The sequence below is a fragment of the Notolepis coatsorum genome (genome assembly GCF_963971535.1).
Source record: "Notolepis coatsorum genome assembly, chromosome: 5".
Classification (NCBI taxonomy): domain Eukaryota; kingdom Metazoa; phylum Chordata; class Actinopteri; order Aulopiformes; family Paralepididae; genus Notolepis; species Notolepis coatsorum.
Window position 1 is genome coordinate 186,319,530 of NC_140169.1, and position 18,258 is coordinate 186,337,787.

Sequence of the window (18,258 nt, forward strand, 5' to 3'; positions counted from 1 at the left end):
AGTTAGCCGTGCCACAAATGAAGCTGCTCTGGGTTTTCTCCCATCATTAGCTGTCTATTGGTTCATTACCAAACACACCAACCGACAGATGGGTCATTCAGGAATGGATTAACATCCCCTCCCTCCCGACACTAATGGAATCACTCAGAAGAGAAGCCCTGAAAACGAGTCAAAGAGGCCTTTTTCCTCCAAATGTCCTTAGAAATAATTTTTTTTAGCACCTTTACCACCTCCTCCTCCCGCCCTCTTCCTCCTGACTTTCACTTTACGTTCAGTCTTTGGTTAGAGGGATATACTGGTATGTATGAGAATGGCTTCTAAAATCAGCTATTGGTTTTGGTCAAATTCCATACTGTAGTTCTCCTGTTTCTGGATGCTGGATCTTTATACAAAAACTTGAAAGGGTGGGGGTCAATGAAATGAACATCTGGGAAGGTGAAGGACTGGGGGTAGGGATAGATAGGAAGGAGAGATGAAAGATAGAGGGGGGAAGGAATGGGAGGAGGGGTGAAGGAAAGATGGGTGAGAGAGATTAAAGAGAGAGTGGGGGGAGGGAGTTTTATCTACCACATAGGGCAGTCTTTGGAAAAGTAACAGGGTGACTGGAGAGTTGTGTTCCATCTCAGAGTTGGATTACAGAGGTAATTGCGCTGTCAACACCCTCAGTGTCCCTACAATGGAAAGCTGGCTCCCTGGAGGAAATTATGATGAATGAATCATGATTTCTCCCACTTGCAAGGCTTTACCCACACCTTGCAGACAATCAGGGAATGATTAGAGTTGACATGGGTAGGGTTTTTTCTTTGTGCACTGCATTGAATGGGGTTACAAACAGAAATTTGCGCACACACAGCCAGACTCAGATTCACATGCAAGCGCGCACACCTACAGTACACCTACACTCAAGCACATACATTCATACAAACATGCGTGTGTACATTTTTATTGACTCAAGCAGGTGGATGCTGAGATTCAGCGAATCTATAACCCTTTCACGATCTCTCCCCTCATTGCCTGTGAAGGTTGATCATGACTGATTGATTGATTGATGGAAAACTTTATTAACAGATTGCAGAATGGGTACAATACAGTACGGCTCAATACACACAATTGTTAAGGGGATGTAGACCAGAGAAATACTTTCATCTTGTTTACATCAGGGTCCCCCATTTTCAATTCATAATGACATTTATGACATACACAACATTGACTACATTTGAAGTAGTGGAATAATAAAAATCAGCCACCTGCATCAACCTGCTGCTGTAATTATATTCTCGCAGGCCTGATGGGGTGCACTGAAATCCATCAGAGAATACACTGCACTGGCCGAGTACATGTTGTGAGTTGTTTTCGAAACCAATATATTCTTAACATGTCAGTCAGTCTTATCCTGAAAGGAAGTAGACCATATTAAATTCTAAATTAGGATAAACAATTAAATATTGCCAGAGGGGAATAATATATATGGGACCATTTTTTTTTTTTTTTTTTTTAATTGATATTTTTTGCACAAATCTCTCCAATATTCAAAACATCTCTTTCCACATCATCATATGCAATTTCCAGGATTTGCCTTTTTCTTTTTTGTAAGAACATACAAAACATGTAAAGGACTCATACAAATACATTAACAACTGACATGGAAAATAAAAAAAGACTTACGAAAAAAGAAACATACTATACTATACATTATGCGTATACATCCCTGATATATATACTTTGCATGTAGACCGAACTACCTTCGAGCAGGTATGTGCTGCATCCTCTATCGGGATGCCACCCTTCTCCATATTGCATGTGAGAGAAAGCGCCCCAGACACATGCAGTTGTGCATGATAACACGCATGTCTCCAACACATGTATGTGGGTACGTGTATCACGTAAGCATGTGTACATGCCTCATATGTGTGTGTGTGCATCTTCCTGGTATGTGACTGTACTCCTATCTCTTGTGTGTGTCTCGTATCCATCTGTGCCTCTGCCCCCTATGTGAGTGTATATCTCAGATGTGTATATATATATGTGCGTCTCAGCTACGTATGTGTGTGTCTCCTATATACATGTGTGTCCCCCATATGTGTCAGTGAAAGCCTATATTTCAACTATGTGTATATGTAGGTGTGTGTATGCCTATTTCCTATAAGTGAGTATGTGCATGTATGTGTGCCCCTGACGTGTATACCTTATCCTTGTGTATATGAGTTATGTACACATATGAATATGTGTATCCTAGATACTTGTATGCGGCTATACCTGCGCACATGTGAGTGTGATAGAGACAGTGACCGTTCCATAGATACACCATCCGGACATAAAATACATGTACATATATACACAATACATTATAAAGCACAAGTACCATCAGATCAGATCCCCTTTTTCATATTCATCCTTGATAACATTGTAATCCCACCTTAATCATTTGTCCCCAGACCGTTCAGTCAGGTGTAGAAAACTGTCCCATACCTCAGCGAAAATATCCTCTCTCCCTGCGACTCTATACGTCACCCTTTCATATGATGCTGTCCGGAACATTAGTTCCATCCATTCTTTAAAAGTAATATCAACAGGTGATTTCCAATGTCGTAATGCAATTCTACATCCTGATATCATGGCCATTCTATACCACATTCCCCGGTATTTAGGCAGTTTAATCCCTTTCGATACTATACCCAAAACACATGCCATTGGGGCGTTATTTATCTTCACATTCAGAACCTTACTTAGGAATATCACAATTTGTATATGGGACCATTTTAATATATACATGCTTTATTTATATTTATATTTATATCTATATTTATATTTATATTTATATTTATATTTATATTTATATTTATATTTATATTTATATTTATATTTATATTTATATATGTTTATATTTGTGGTGTGGGGATGGCTGGTGGCTGGAAGTAATCAATGTGCACGGGTTAAATCAGCCATCCTCACACACATTCCATTCATTACAACATCATATTGGCTCCTGGCTTGTTACATCTTGCCACTCTCTTCAATAAACCGGCTTGTCTTCACCATCTTTCACCTGTGTCCCTGTGTCGGAGAGCCCTGTAGAAAGCCACTTAGGTGGCATGTGGCAGGGTCAACTGCTACAATATTATATTATTGCCCCCTCTGGCCTGTCAAATGTACTGTGTCTCCTTTATTTTCCCTGATTCATGCTGTTCGAAGGAAGCAACACTAAAACCTTAGTTACAAACTTACATACTCATAGTATATATTCAGATTCTAATGTTATTGACCATATTTATTGTAATGTATAATATGACTGATAGGGCATCTCATATGCACCTTTGATCACACTGCCTACATGCTCATTATGCTTATATTCAGAGTTAATTATATTGTTTACAATGTGCCTATTTTTACTTTTCTACTGTACTATAATTGCCTGTATTTATGTATACTACTATTACCATGTACCTGTACTGTACTTCCCCCCCACCCTCCCCCATGCTGCTATGATGGGGATCAATAAAGGAATATCTTATCTTAACCACTTTTCTGTGTGTGCGTGTGTGTGTGTGTGTGTGTGTGTGTGTGTGTGTGTGTGTGTGTGTGTGTGTGTGTGTGTGTGTGTGTGTGTGTGTGTGTGTGTGTGTGTGTGTGTGTGTGTGTGTGTGTGTGTGTGTGTGCGTGCGTGCGTGCGCGCGCGTGTGTGTGTGTGTGTGTGTGTGTGTGTGTGTGTGTGTGTGTGTGTGTGTAGTTTGGTGTGAGCCTCTAGCTTTCACTAGCTTTTTAACTATCTCACTTGTTTTATTCACAAGGTGTGAAATGAAACCTTTATATAATAAATAGTATATAGATAGATACATAAACATCAAACACGCATTCTGAACCAGAATAGCGCTAAATTAGCAGCCAGTCCTACCCAGCTGTAGCCATCAGTTTTATAATGGCACTGTAGTTAGAGTCAATCACCATGATTAACAGAGGATAATCAACTGGCAAACAAGACTAACTGAGATAAAGGTGGCAGCAGGTCCCAGTTCTCTGCCTGGGCTCTATCAGCCAGCTGTGCAAACATAATTGGGATTTGCTGTATAAGCCCTGGAGAAATATGATTGATCCTATTGAAGATAGTCTAGCATATTATATGAAAAACCTTTTTTCCCCCTCAGTAACTTTGATTTTATGTTTCCGAAATACATTCAGGAATGTCTTTGAAAGCATGGTTGCTATGTCATTTGAGATAATAACATCACGTGTGACAATATTTTCTTTTGTTGAAGAGATCTAGGTTGAGCCATATAGTGAGCTTTGGTCATCAGATTCATTGCTTCCTGCCTATTTGAACAGGATATTAATCATAAAGACGGGCGGTGAGTGTAATCAACCGGAAGAATACATCCATAGAACATCCCGAAGGAAGGGAAATCTCTTTTGTCGCTTCCAGACAGAACCTCTGTTTGGACCTCACATACTTCAAAGCAGTATGTGTGTGAATATGGAACAGCAAGCTGTGCTCTTTTCCTCCTCAACAAGCAATATACCCTCTCATCTCAAGTTCCTCATCTTTTCTTTTTTCTTTTTCAAAGCAATTTTTTCTTTTTTTTCTTTTTTTTTTAGGTTTCATTGAATTACACGTGTGTACAGTGAGGGAGCATGTTCTGGGAGCAAGGGAGGCACACAACCACGAAGGTTATTCAATGCATCAATGCGGTCGCTGTCTTACACCACAAATCCCTATGAACCAAACTGGTGTTCCAAAGCACCAGCGGCTTCTCCACCGGCGAGGAAAGCCAGTGAGAATCCTCATGACTGAGATTAATGCATATTTAGATTTCTGTCTCCATCGGTTCACCGGGCAGTGTGTGAGATTGGCAAGTCGAAATTACATTTACATTTAATCATTTAGCTGACGCTTTTATCCAAAGCCACTTACATGTTGCATGCAAAAAGTCAGCCAGAGGGTTCACCTCTGGCGGTCGAGGGAAAGTGGTATCGTTCGTCTAGCGGTGCTGAATTTGAGAACTGCATAAGTAGTAGACATACAGTAATAGCATAATAGTACAGGCATTGTAGCATAGTACACCATCTACATCTAAATGGATCCACTATTGAGAGTCACTGAATATAAAAAATCTTGGCATTTTTTAATTTTTTTATCCACTTTTTCTCCTTATTTTCTATTTTTATCCCATCCCAATTTCGCTGTTTCCAATTCTCCCCTCCCCTGTCTTGAACGTTGCTCGCATATGCCCCCCACAGGTCGGTCGTAGGGAGGATAGAAGCCTTGCATCACGTGTCCCCTCCGGTACACGAGGAGGCAGCCTGTCATATCTTTTCACCTGCCAGCGCGGACTCTCATTGGCGAGGTGTAACGTGTGGGAGGCTCACACTACCCCCGCCATTTCCTGTCTCTGCTGTGCAAGCGTCCCCCAACCGACCTGTAGGAGTCGGTGTCCACAATGTCCAGATTACCACCCATCGACTTCTACCCGCTGACTCTGCCAATTGACGGCCGGCCCATGCCGGAGGCAACGCCGACAGCCGGATTTGAACCCGGTGTCTCTTGCGTTGGTGACAAGCGCAATGTCCGCTGCGCCACCCAGCCACCCAAAAATCTTGGCATTTGTGTAACGGTTTAACTAAAGCCAGAACCCAGATGCAGACACAAACAGGCAGAGACGATGTGGAATCAGAGAAAACATACGGTTATCCTCTGCTCGTAGTGGAACCTTATCCCTTTCAATCTAATTCTGAATAAAATGTCTCCACATGTACACACCCATCCGCCTGGCCACACCCACATCCACTCCTCTACATAAGTGGGGACGTGGCCATACTAACAGCTCCTTCCCAAGTCTTTCACCACCGAAGGCGAAGACCACGGGGTCCTCAGTGAGTTCGAGCAGAGCGCTCGCTATACTCATATAACTATGGTATATAATATATATCGTAATAGCTTACGCTCTGCTCGTAGTGGAACACAGGAGCTGAGCAGAGCGGAAGCTCGACAAATGTACCCGCTGAGGCCCCCCACAACCATCAGAACCGGGGAGGACCCGAGCCCCCGGACCCCCCTAGAGGGGGACGGGAGGGAATCGGATCCGACTGTGCGAAGAGGGTTTAGCAACTCAAGCGCACAGGGTGAGCAGATCGTGGGACTTACCTTCCCACAGAAGAACCCGCTACTACACAGGCGCGCATCCCACATGCCACTAGGGAAAAAACGGGAAGAAAAAAAAACCTGTTACAATCCCTAATATCACAGGGTCAAGGTCAAGAACCCAACCCCGTGGCAAGGCCGTAGCAGCGGAGCGCGAAGGAGGACCCAGCCCCAGGAAGGGTCAGGACCCCCCGGAAAGGGGGCCTGGTGAGGCCAACGACGCCGCAGCATCGAGACCCCACCAGGCAGTCACTAGTGACACCACCCCCCACATCGCCAGCGTATCGGACAGGGCCCATCCAAGAGCAGGCCCTTCCCCCCTACAGCACGCCACCCTGAAGCACTCAAAGAGGCTACACCCCCACAACACAGCGGGACCAGGCAGAGCACCGGGGAGACAACCCCCAAAGACGTTGATCCCTCAATCCAGGCAACAGGTCAAAAGAACTCGATCTGTGCCTGGAGCACTGCGGACTAGACAGGCGCCTAAGGGGTCTGCTGAAAACAGCACCCCGGCGGAAGGAGCGTTCGGTATGCTGTGCACCATGTCACAGCCTCCACAAAAAAACCTGACCCTCTAGAGAGGCCGAGGCAGAGAAGGCTGACACGATTGGCAGACGTCATGAAAGGGCGGGGGCACACTCGCAGGCAGACGGGGTCAAGCCCGGCCTAACCCGAGAGTCGACTCCGCTACCAACACACCTGGAAACCAACCACCACCCTATGTTTAGTTTAACAGGAGGCGGGTGTTCCTATAACCCCCCCAAGAAAAGAAATCCGAAACACAACTGCAGGTATACACCGGCTATACAGCAGTACAAGTGTTTCAGTTCTCAAGAAGGGGTTAACCCAGGCCAACAGGTCAACGAGAACAAGTCCGGACCTGGGCCCGGCGAACCGGGATGTACACAGGGATGCCAGAGGGGTACAAAGAACCACCTCGACAGCCCCCTCCCAGCCCCGCCAAGCAGGAGAAGAGAGGGGCGAAAAAAGAATGGAGAAGGACCAGGATCCTTTAGCACAGCGCAAGGTACAACACAATATGGACCAAGCAACAGTGAAGGATAATACGCAGTGACATAACCATCATCATCATCATCTTCAACCCCTGCAACGCCCGGGCCAACCCGGCATTTTCCCCCCGAAAAAGCACAAGTCCTTCAGGGTACCAGAACAGCAGATCTGCGCCCCGGCAGACAACGGGTTAACTGACCTGGTCCGGCACGACCAGAACCAGTCCCGTGTCCTAATCACGCCACCATCCCCAGTCTTAAGAGGGGGGTAGGTACGTGTGTCGATCTAAAACATCACAGAGGGCGCCATCCAAGACGGTCAGAACATAAAAGCACCGTGCCCGGTGGCCCACCCCAAGGGCGTGAGACCCCTCCGCCGATGCTTTGATCTATTCCGTTATCTCCCCCCAGAGATGAACGAGAATTCATCAAGACTAACCTAGTACACTGGTGCTCGGAAGAGACAAACTCCATCCTAGTTGCCCCATAAAAAACGCTGTTTCCATGATGAGCAACCAAGGCGCGCAAGCCCATGCGTGGTTCCACACAGAAGCACCCAGGGCCAGCACTATGTACACGTCGAGACCCAAAACATATCAATTGTAATTCTAACAAGAACCCAGATAACGTTCCCTCCAAGCCGCCTGGGAGAGCGGCAGGAAGCTGGCCAAGAGACACAGATATGGGTCCCATATGACGCGTCCGAGGGAAAAACACCCCTGTCAACCCTGCTCTGTATAAAAGAGAGGAGACAGGGAACCCCCAGAGAGACTTCCCACGTGAGTAATAATTGAAAAGATATATGTAACATTGAGCTACGTGACCAAAAGCTCAAGACATATGCAACAGAGCGCAGAGCAGAAAACTTCTTTTTAAGTTCTCACGCACCGCATAACTCATCTTGACAATAACAGAGGTCCACAACATGGAGCCTGAAAAGAACTCACGGAAGTCTCACAACCAATAGAAACACGCCCAGTGACGTACTCTATGGCGGGGGGAATTCCGTGACCCACCTGCCCAAATATGGCCTGGGACCAGGGAACTTCCTCCCCCCCCCCTCCCTACCCTGTGATGCGCTGACCCAACAGCGTGACAGGAAGCCCGAAGGACAGGAGGTCCAACCCTGTGACCAATCAGAAAAAAGGGGAGGGAGGGTTTATCAGTTCACCCCCTCGTTCTGGTCGCTTATATATATAGCGACCAGAACGATTTACAAGAAACTGTCCTACTCTCCTAAACAAACACATAACCCCACAGCTAGGTGAGGGTTTACACATCGTATCCCCAATATATAACAGTGAATAAACACACAGTTTGTAACAAAAAACAGTCCCCCACCAGGAGGGACCTTTTATTTAGTAACAAAATTATATGTTGGGGAAGGGGACAGGGGTAAAGGGGGAGAGTCACTAGCGGCACCTGCCGCATGCAGCACAGTGCTTGCCCCCACGGGGAGCCGGCCCGGAGGGACGGTTCTGGGAAACCTGGTCACGTCGATCCCTACCGTCACCTCCGGGAATGGGGCGGCTGGCTGCGGCGGACGAGGCACTCCCTCCACTCCTGGCCTTCTTTGACAAAGGCCCAGCAGCGGCGGCGGTGGTAGCGGAGGCAACAGTCGCGGTTCTCTGCCGGCGTTGTTTTCGTCGGCCATCACCGGTGGCATCGGGTCGGGGGAAATGGGGTTGGAGCACAGAGCGCTCCTCCTCCATCTCTCTGCAGCCAGCCGTCATCTGTTGCATGGCCGACCCGAACAGCCCAGCATCGGAGAGGGGGGCCGTGAGCAGGGGAATCCTGTTCTGTTCCGGCACCCTCGCAGCCAAAGGTGGCGCTGGGATAGAGTGGCCTGGGCGCCCCCCTTCCTGTCGGCCGACTGTCCACTGGCGGGGGAACCAGGGCCGGAACTAGGCCATCTCACGGGAGACGGCGAATCAACTCACCACCGGGCGCCGCCCGGGCGTATCTGACTGCCACGACCGTGGAGTCAGAGCAGCCCCACAACGCACGCCGGATGCGGCAATGGAGAAGTGCTGGTGAAGGGTGACGTTGTGAGCGCTCGAACCCCCCGAAGGTGCAGACATTATGACTTAGCTTTTCTCGTAAATTGGCGAGAGAGAGAAAAATAAGATACAATGTCCACGTAGCTCCTTTCCAACAACTATTTCGGCATTCACTGACATCTTCAACCTGTCCTTGGAACAGGCTGTCATCCACACCTGTCTGAAGAAGTCCACCATCATCCCTGTACCCAAAAAATCTACGCCCGCTTGCCTCAACGACTACCGCCCTGTAGCCCTCACCTCCATAGCCATGAAGTGCTTTGAGAAGCTAGTGAAGGGCTACATCTGTTCCTCCCTCCCCATCAACCTGGACCCCCTGCAATTTGCATATCGCCCCAACAGGTCCACGGAGGACGCCATAGCCCATGTGTTGCACACAGCAGCATCACACCTGGACAAGAGGCAGGGGAACTATGTGAGAATGCTGTTCATCGACTACAGCTCAGCATTCAATACCATAGTCCCCTCCAAACTCATAGCCAAGCTCAGGGACCTGGGCTTGAACTATGACCTCTGCCAGTGGGTCTTGGACTTCCTGACGGGCAGACCCCAGGTGGTAAGAGCAGGCAACTGCACCTCCTCATCCATCACGCTCAACATAGGGGCCCCCCAGGGCTGTGTTCTGAGCCCCCTCCTCTACTCCCTGTACACACATGACTGCGTGGCACAACGGAACAACAACACAATCATCAAATTTGCTGATGACACAGTAGTGGTGGGCCTGATCTCTGCCAACGACGAGAGGGCCTACCTGGAAGAGGTAGAGAATCTGTCACAGTGGTGTCAGGAGAACTGCCTCTCCCTGAACGTCAGCAAAACAAAAGAGATGATTGTGGACTTCAGGAGGTCGGGGGTCAAGGACTACAGCCCCCTCAGCATCGACGGGGCACCGGTTGAGAGAGTGAACAGTTTCAAGTACCTCGGAGCCCACATATCCGAGGACTTGACATGGACCACACACATTGACAGTGTTGTGAAGAAGGCACGACAACGCCTCTACTTCCTCAGGTGCCTAAGGAAGTTCCAAGTCAGTCAGAAGATCCTTAGGAACTTCTACTCATGTACAATAGAGAGCATCCTGACTGGCAACATCACCTCCTGGTTTGGGAATAGCACTGCACAAGACCGTAGCAGACTACAAAGAGTGACACGTTCAGCCAAACGCACAATTGGAGGGGGGCTTCCCACCCTCCAGAACATTTACAACAAGCGGTGCAGGGGGAAGGCTAAGAGAATCATCAAGGACTCCAGCCACCCGAACAACTGCCTCTTTGAACTGCTGCGGTCAGGCAAGCGATACCGGAGTCTTAAGGCGAGCACAGAAAGACTCAGAAGAAGCTTCTATCCCCAGGCCATCAGGCTGCTAAACGAACAATAAACACTATGCAACAACCATCAAATGCACACAGCACACACACCCACACGCACACACTCACTTAAACAAACAACACACTGCAGCACCCACTCTCCACACTTTAGATCACACAAACACACTTTATATTTATTGATAAAGGATTTGCACTACAACTCGTACACCTACTGTAAATTGTACCTAAATTGCACCTCATCCCATTTCTGCCTTGCACTATATAGTACTGTATATTAGTACACTGCATAGTATTGTATATTATATGGTAACTCAGTTACGTCTATTCTGCATCGAACATTGTACATATGTCTATACTGAACACTGTGACCTCATTTTTTTTTACTTCTAATTTACATGCTATACTATGTTATTTTATTTCATACTTATCTTGTCTTGCACAGTCTCTGGAGCGTAACAGTAAGAAGCATTTTGTATAAAAGTATTCTGTACTTCTGTATGACAACTATTAAAGAAACTTGAAACTTGAGAACTAAACTCAAGTGGTGTATACAGACACTTGTCGGTGGTGAAAATAGGGAAGGAGCTGTTAGTATGGCCACGTCCCCACTTATGTAGAGGAGCGGATGTGGGTGTGGCCAGGCGGATGGGTGTGTACTTGTGGAGAAATTTTATTCAGAATTAGATTGAAAGGGATAAGGTTCCACTATGAGCAGAGCGTAAGCTATTACGATATAAAACCCAAATGACGGGTATATTTAATTTGAAAGGGGAGAATACGGTAACCAGGTCCTTAGACAGTCCAGGGAGTGAGCGAGTAGCGGGGTAGTCAGACAGCGGCCGTAGCCAGGAGCGGGTTCTCAGACAGTCCAGGGGAGAGTGGTCAGGCAGGCGGAGGTCATACACGGGGAACCAGGGCCCTCATTCATCAATGTGTGCGTAGAACATGTTCTATTTCCACACGTAAGCACGGAATGTAGAACCAGTGTACGCACAGGGAAGTCGGGATTCATCACACGTGCGTACGCAGGCTCTACGCACACCTGTCATGATGAATCCCACCTTGGCTCGGCGCCGAGGCTCGTGCACACTTTCACGTATTTGCATACCAGAAACGCCCGGATTAACCATATACGGTAATGGAATACACCCATGAAATGTGGAAAAATGGACTAAGCCGAGGGAAGCGTGTCATGAGACAGGCTGACAGACGTGTACACTTACGGTGATGTCGGATATGATATCTATTAACCATTGCTGCATATGATTTCTAGAGGCATACTACAATCTATTTTGATGTCAGTATTGGGTAGCCTATATAAACAATAATACGAGAGCATATACAAGAACAATGAATCTCACTGCATGTATGATGTAGCCTGCCTTTCAATACATGAACTTGAATTCCATCATGTTTGTGTGCGGGACTCACAAGGCTGTTGTCACAATGGGTGGTACCGCCCGGTACAGTAATAATAACAGTCCACACAATATCACGATCCATGCCATAGCCTATGTTCTATTAGGACATGATCTGTGACGACAAATGTTCTAGAATGTTTGATTAAGATATCATACTCTGACAGCATGCCTATGATCAACAAAAACGCGAACTTGAATCCCATCATATACATAGTCTGTCCACTATCTGGTGTCATTGCAATGCGTTTTCTATTCTTTCTTATACAGTAAAAAGGGGGAAGAACACTATATTCATATGACTTGTATTCCGCTTACAGCTTCGAAATTCCACTTGTTTCGTTTAACGTAAAGCCTTTTAAATATAATCAAAACGTTCCCGTGTTTCTGCGGTCTGCGCAAAATAATAACGAGTTGAGCTTTATGATTTATGATGAATTGAAAATGGGGGACCCTGATGTAAACAAGACGAAAGTCTTTCTCTGGTCTGCATCCCCAATTAACAATTGTATGTACTGAGCTGTACTGTACTGTACCCATTCTGCAATCTGTTAATAAACTCATCAATCAATCAATCAATCAATCAAGCTACGCGGAGCGCAGTCAGTCAGTAGCCTACACCCCGTATATTCCGATAACGCTATATAAACCATGCTGCATTCATTCTGAGAGAAAGATCTATTATTCCAAATGCTATTTATAGGGTTTTGACCATAATTACACTACTGTTGCTATTTTACAATGAACTATAATGAACTACGGTTCGTACAGAACATGCCAGTGTTATTATGCACAGAAGCTCATTTCCTTGTTGTAATAATATATTCTACCACTGGGCGCCAGGTACGCATGGTCTGACCTGTGCGTAGACGTAAGCACGGAGTCAAGTTCAAGTTGAAATTGATGAATCCCACTCTTTGCTTAGAAATGATCGTACGCACAGGGTAAGCACAAACCAGGGCCCTCATTCATCAACGTGTTCTACGCACAGATCTCATTATATTTATATATATATATATATATATTATATATACTCATTATATTTAAAAGGCTTTACGTTAAACGAAACAAGTGGAATTTCGAAGCTGTAAGCAGAATACAAGTCATATGAATATAGTGTTCTTCCCCCTTTTTACTGTATAAGAAAGAATAGAAAACGCATTGCAATGACACCAGATAGTGGACAGACTATGTATATGTGTTATGGTTTGTAACCGACCCCAATCGCACAACACAAGACAGGTATGATGGTTTGCCAAGAAACAGATATTTATTTAGAACAGGGAAAAAGGGCACTGTCCCTTTAAGGGAGAAAACACAAAACACTGGAATAACACAAGAGGGGAAGGTAAAGTGCCTTTAAGAGGCGGGCAGGAAAAGGGAACACTATGGGAAGGTAAGGGAACGCCTAAGGGAAGGTTAAGGGAACGCCTAGGGAACAGAGGAACTAGAGACTAGGAGAACTAGGGAAAGAGGACTAGGGACTAGGTGGAACTAGAAGGGGAGAACTTGGGACAGAGGGGACTGAGGCCCGCGGAGGCGGGCTGGGGAACAGGGAGGAACTGGGGACAGAGAACCGCGGAGGCGGGCTGGGGACAGGGAGGAACTGGGGACTGGTGGGAAAACATCTGGGCCGCTCTGCAGAACAGAGGAGAGGGTTAATATTCAAAGGGAACAAACAGAGCAGATGCAGAACAGTCCAAATAACAAAGTAACAAAGTAAATACTATCTTCGTGTGAACAAACACACAGTGGGAGATGAAATGTCCAAAATAATATCCACGAGAGAACAAAACAGAGTGGGAGATGAAATGTCCAAACTAATAACTAAGTGAGAACTAAAGGAGGCAATACGCTGGGTGAGTGACATCACAATCAAAACTCACCCAGGCGTATGCGTAATGGTGCAGGAACAGCAGCGGGACGAGGGCAAGGGGCATTACGCTGAGTGAGTGACATCACAATCAAAACTCACCCAGGCGTATGCGTAAAGGTACAGGGACAGCAGCGGGAACGGGGGCAAGGGCACTACGCTGAGTGAGTGACATCACAATCAAAACTCACCCAGGCGTATGCGTAAAGGTACAGGGACAGCAGCGGGAACGGGGGCAAGGGCACTACGCTGAGTGAGTGACATCACAATCAAAACTCACCCAGGCGTATGCGTAAAGGTACAGGGACAGCAGCGGGAACGGGGGCAAGGGCACTACGCTGAGTGAGTGACATCACAATCAAAACTCACCCAGGCGTATGCGTAAAGGTACAGGGACAGCAGCGGGAACGGGGGGCAAAAAGCATTACGCTGAGTGAGTGACATCACAATCAAAACTCACCCAGGCGTATGCGTAAAGGTTCAGGGACAGGGTGCTGGAACAGTGGCGGTGGCGAGGGTGTCGTCCACCGGGTAGCCGACTGTCGGAGCCGAGGAACAGAGTGCTGGAACAGTGGCGGTGGCGAGGATGTCGTCCACCGGGTAGCCGCTGTCGGAGCCGAGGAACAGAGTGCTGGAACAGTGGCGGTGGCGAGGATGTCGTCCACCGGGTAGCCGCTGTCGGAGCCGAGGAACAGAGTGCGCGCCACACCTTGGTGTGCGCGTCGGAACAGTGGCGGTGGCGAGGGTGTCGTCCACCGGGTAGCCGCTGTCGGAGCCGAGGAACAGAGTGCGCGCCACACCTTGGTGTGCGCGTCGGAACAGTGGCGGTGGCGAGGGTGTCGTCCACCGGGTAGCCGCTGTCGGAGCCGAGGAACAGAGTGCGCGCCACACCTTGGTGTGCGCGTCGGAACAGTGGCGGTGGCGAGGGTGTCGTCCACCGGGTAGCCGCTGTCGGAGCCGAGGAACAGAGTGCGCGCCACACCTTGGTGTGCGCGTCGGAACAAAGAGACGCCTCGGGGTGCGTCTGCGAGGAGGAGTGTGCCAAGCACGAAGGTCTGGAAGATGCGCGTCGGCGCGCTGAGGTCTGGAGAGCGTGCCAAGCTCGAAGGTCTGGAAGATGCGCATCTGTGCGCTGGTACGGAGGAGCGTGCCAAGCTCGAAGGTCTGGAAGATGCGCGTCAGTGCGCTGGTACGGAGGAGCGTGCCAAGCTCGAAGGTCTGGAAGATGCGCGTCTGTGCGCTGGTACGGAGGAGCGTGCCAAGCTCGAAGGTCTGAAGTGGAACACTGGAATACCTCCCGTAGAGGATTAGAGAGCGCAGTACAGTGTCTCCCTCCAGGCAAACGGCGGCAGGTGGCGAAGGCTTGAGCGCATCTGGCGCGCTGGTCTGGAGTGGAACACTGGAATACCTCCCGTAGAGAATTAGAGAGCGCAGTACAATGTCTCCCTCCAGGCAAACGGCGACAGGTGGCCAAAGCCCTTGAAGATGCGCGTTGCGCGCTGGTGACTGAAGAGCGTGCCAAGCCCGAGGGTCCGGGAGATGCGCGTTGGTCTAGATGTGCGTCAGGACGAACAGCTGCGCTGGGGTCTGCAGTGGAACGCTGGGGTGCCTCCCGTGGAAGTTACAGGGAGCGCAGAACAGTCTCCTCCACAGGCTACGGCGACAGCAGACGAAGGCTGGAGCAAACATCTCAAGGCTGGAGAGATCCATCTTACAGCATTGGTAGACCAGAGGATCTCCCGAAAGAGTCTAGATGTTAGAGAATATGACTCAGCATGAATACAACACGACCCCACGCCGAAACGAGGGGAAGAGCCCTGGTATTTAAAGCCCACAGGGGAACTAATTAGCCTGCCACCACAGGTGCGAGAGGTAATTGATAATAGTCCAGGTGTGGCCACTGAGAGTAAACGAGAGTAAAGAACGAGAGGGTGGGGGCTAGAGAGAGTGAGTGAGAAGGGAATTTCTAACAGTAGGCTTTAAAGAAACAGAGAAAAGGTGGTGAGCAGCGGGCAAAACCTCACAATATGATGGGATTCAAGTTCGCGTTTTTGTTGCTCATAGGCATGCTGTCAGAGTATGATATCTTAATCAAACATTCTAGAACATTTGTCGTCACAGATCATGTCCTAATAGAACATAGGCTATGGCATGGATCGTGATATTGTGTGGAATGTTATTATTACTGTACACCGGTACCACCCATTGTGACAACAGCCTTGTGAGTCCCGCACACAAACATGATGGAATTCAAGTTCATGTATTGAAAGGCAGGCTACATCATACATGCAGTGAGATTCATTGTTCTTGTATATGCTCTCGTATTATATTGTTTATATAGGCTACCCAATACTGACATCAAAATAGATTGTAGTATGCCTCTAGAAATCATATGCAGCAGGTAGAAAATTGACGGGAGATCCATCGCGATTTGGAATAGAATTGAGGAGAACTGTAATCCCTGGGTATTAATCAAACAACACGGGAAAAGGCAGTCATATTCCAGCGCGGTCTTTATTAGCCGACAACAAAATAGATGCCTCTAAAAATCATATAGCCAATCGAACACAACTAATAAAGGCATTCATATTACAGCACGGTTATAATGACACACAACCAACGCCAAACAGTGGTCAACGAACGGTCTTTATTAGTATTTTGAGCTGTCCAGGCAGAATTGCAGCAATGGTCTTAGGGAGCCGTTGATATCTGACATCACCGTTTACAAATCCGCCTTTTATTTATCCCATAATACGCGATAGTGTCTTCTTGGTTCGACAGCAGTGAACAATCTTCGTGGAGTTTCTCAGAGTCCCGCTCGGGTCAGTCCATTATTTCACATCCCATGGGGGGTGTTTCCTCATTTTCATGACCATATATGGATAATCATGCACGAGCATTGACGGTAGAACAAAGTGGTATTCATCAACACGGAGGAACATAGAGCCTGCGTACGCACCGTGTGATGAATCCCGACTTCCCTGTGCGTACACTAGTTCTACATTCCGTGCTTACGTGTGGAAATAGAAATGTTCTACGCAAACTATTGATGAATGAGGGCCCTGGACTCTGGAGCAGGGTGTGAAGCCAGGTAAGGAACTGTGAGCAAAGGAGGATGAGAAACATTGGGTAAAGCTGACTGGTAAATAGGAAACTACGATCTGGCAGCCTCATGACATCTGAGCCAGGTCTAAATAGGAATGGTAATCAGCCAGTAGATGTCAATCAGCTGCTCCTCCAGTGTCACACACTTGCACCCCATCCTGTACTGAGAGAGAGAGAGAGAGAGAGAGAGAGAGAGAGAGAGAGAGAGAGAGAGAGAGAGAGAGAGAGAGAGAGAGAGAGAGAGAGAGAGAGAGAGAGAGAGAGAGAGAGAGAGAGAGAAGAGAGAGAGAGAGAGAGAGAGAGAGAGAGAGAGAGAGAGAGAGAGAGAGAGAGAAGCTGGGTAAGGATAGAGTGGGAGAACCAAGGAGTATAGTGGATGGGAAGCCTGGAGGCCTGGAGGTGCATGATAGCTAATCTCAGTAGCAAATTGGGACAAACAATTTGGTACATTTTCTTTTTGATCAACTTTTTAAATTTTCTTTCTTGAAAGAAAATAAACAAGACAAAACTCAATACAGGATATAAAAATAAAATTATGCTGCCACAGACATTACAAAAGACATCTGACATTCCTTCCCCCACTCCCCCACCCCAGGGCCCCCGGACCCCCCAGGATCAGCACCCTGACTGCTCCCTGCCGCTAGAACATGGCCTTCACTTTCTCTGCCGCTGAGGCCCATAGTTCAATGCTAGACTGCCCAACCCCTATCACGCTGGAAGTAGAGATCTCCATATAAATGACATCCACCTCATGGCTATCAGTTTCTTGGCTGCTGTAATGCCCACCAGTATGATTATTTTTTGCTGTATGGAGGCCGGCAGTAGTGATATATAATTTAGGAGTAGTGTTTCTGCCATAAGTGGAATTGTCAGGTTACATATTGTGGCGGATATCATCCCCCGTCCCATGGCTACGTGGAGGAAGGGAGATACTACTGCCCCGGGAGAAGAATTACTCCACGATTGAGAAGGAGTGCCTGGCGATAAAATGGGCCCTCGAGGAGTTAAAGTACTATCTGACGGGACGGCGCTTCACCCTAGTCACGGATCATGCACCCCTCGTATGGCTATCACGTAACAAGGACACCAATGCTCGGGTCGCCTGCTGGTTCTTATCCTTATAGCCCTTTGTTTTCTCCGTCATCCACAGGTCTTGTGCAGCGCACGGAAAAGCGGATGCATTGTCCCGGAGGGAAGCGCTGGGAACATGGTCCACCCCGAGGAGCTCGGAACTAAGGGGGGGGGATATGTGGCAGATATCATCCCCTGTCCCATGGCTACGTGGAGGAAGGGAGATACTACTGCCACGGGCAGAGGAGATTTAACAC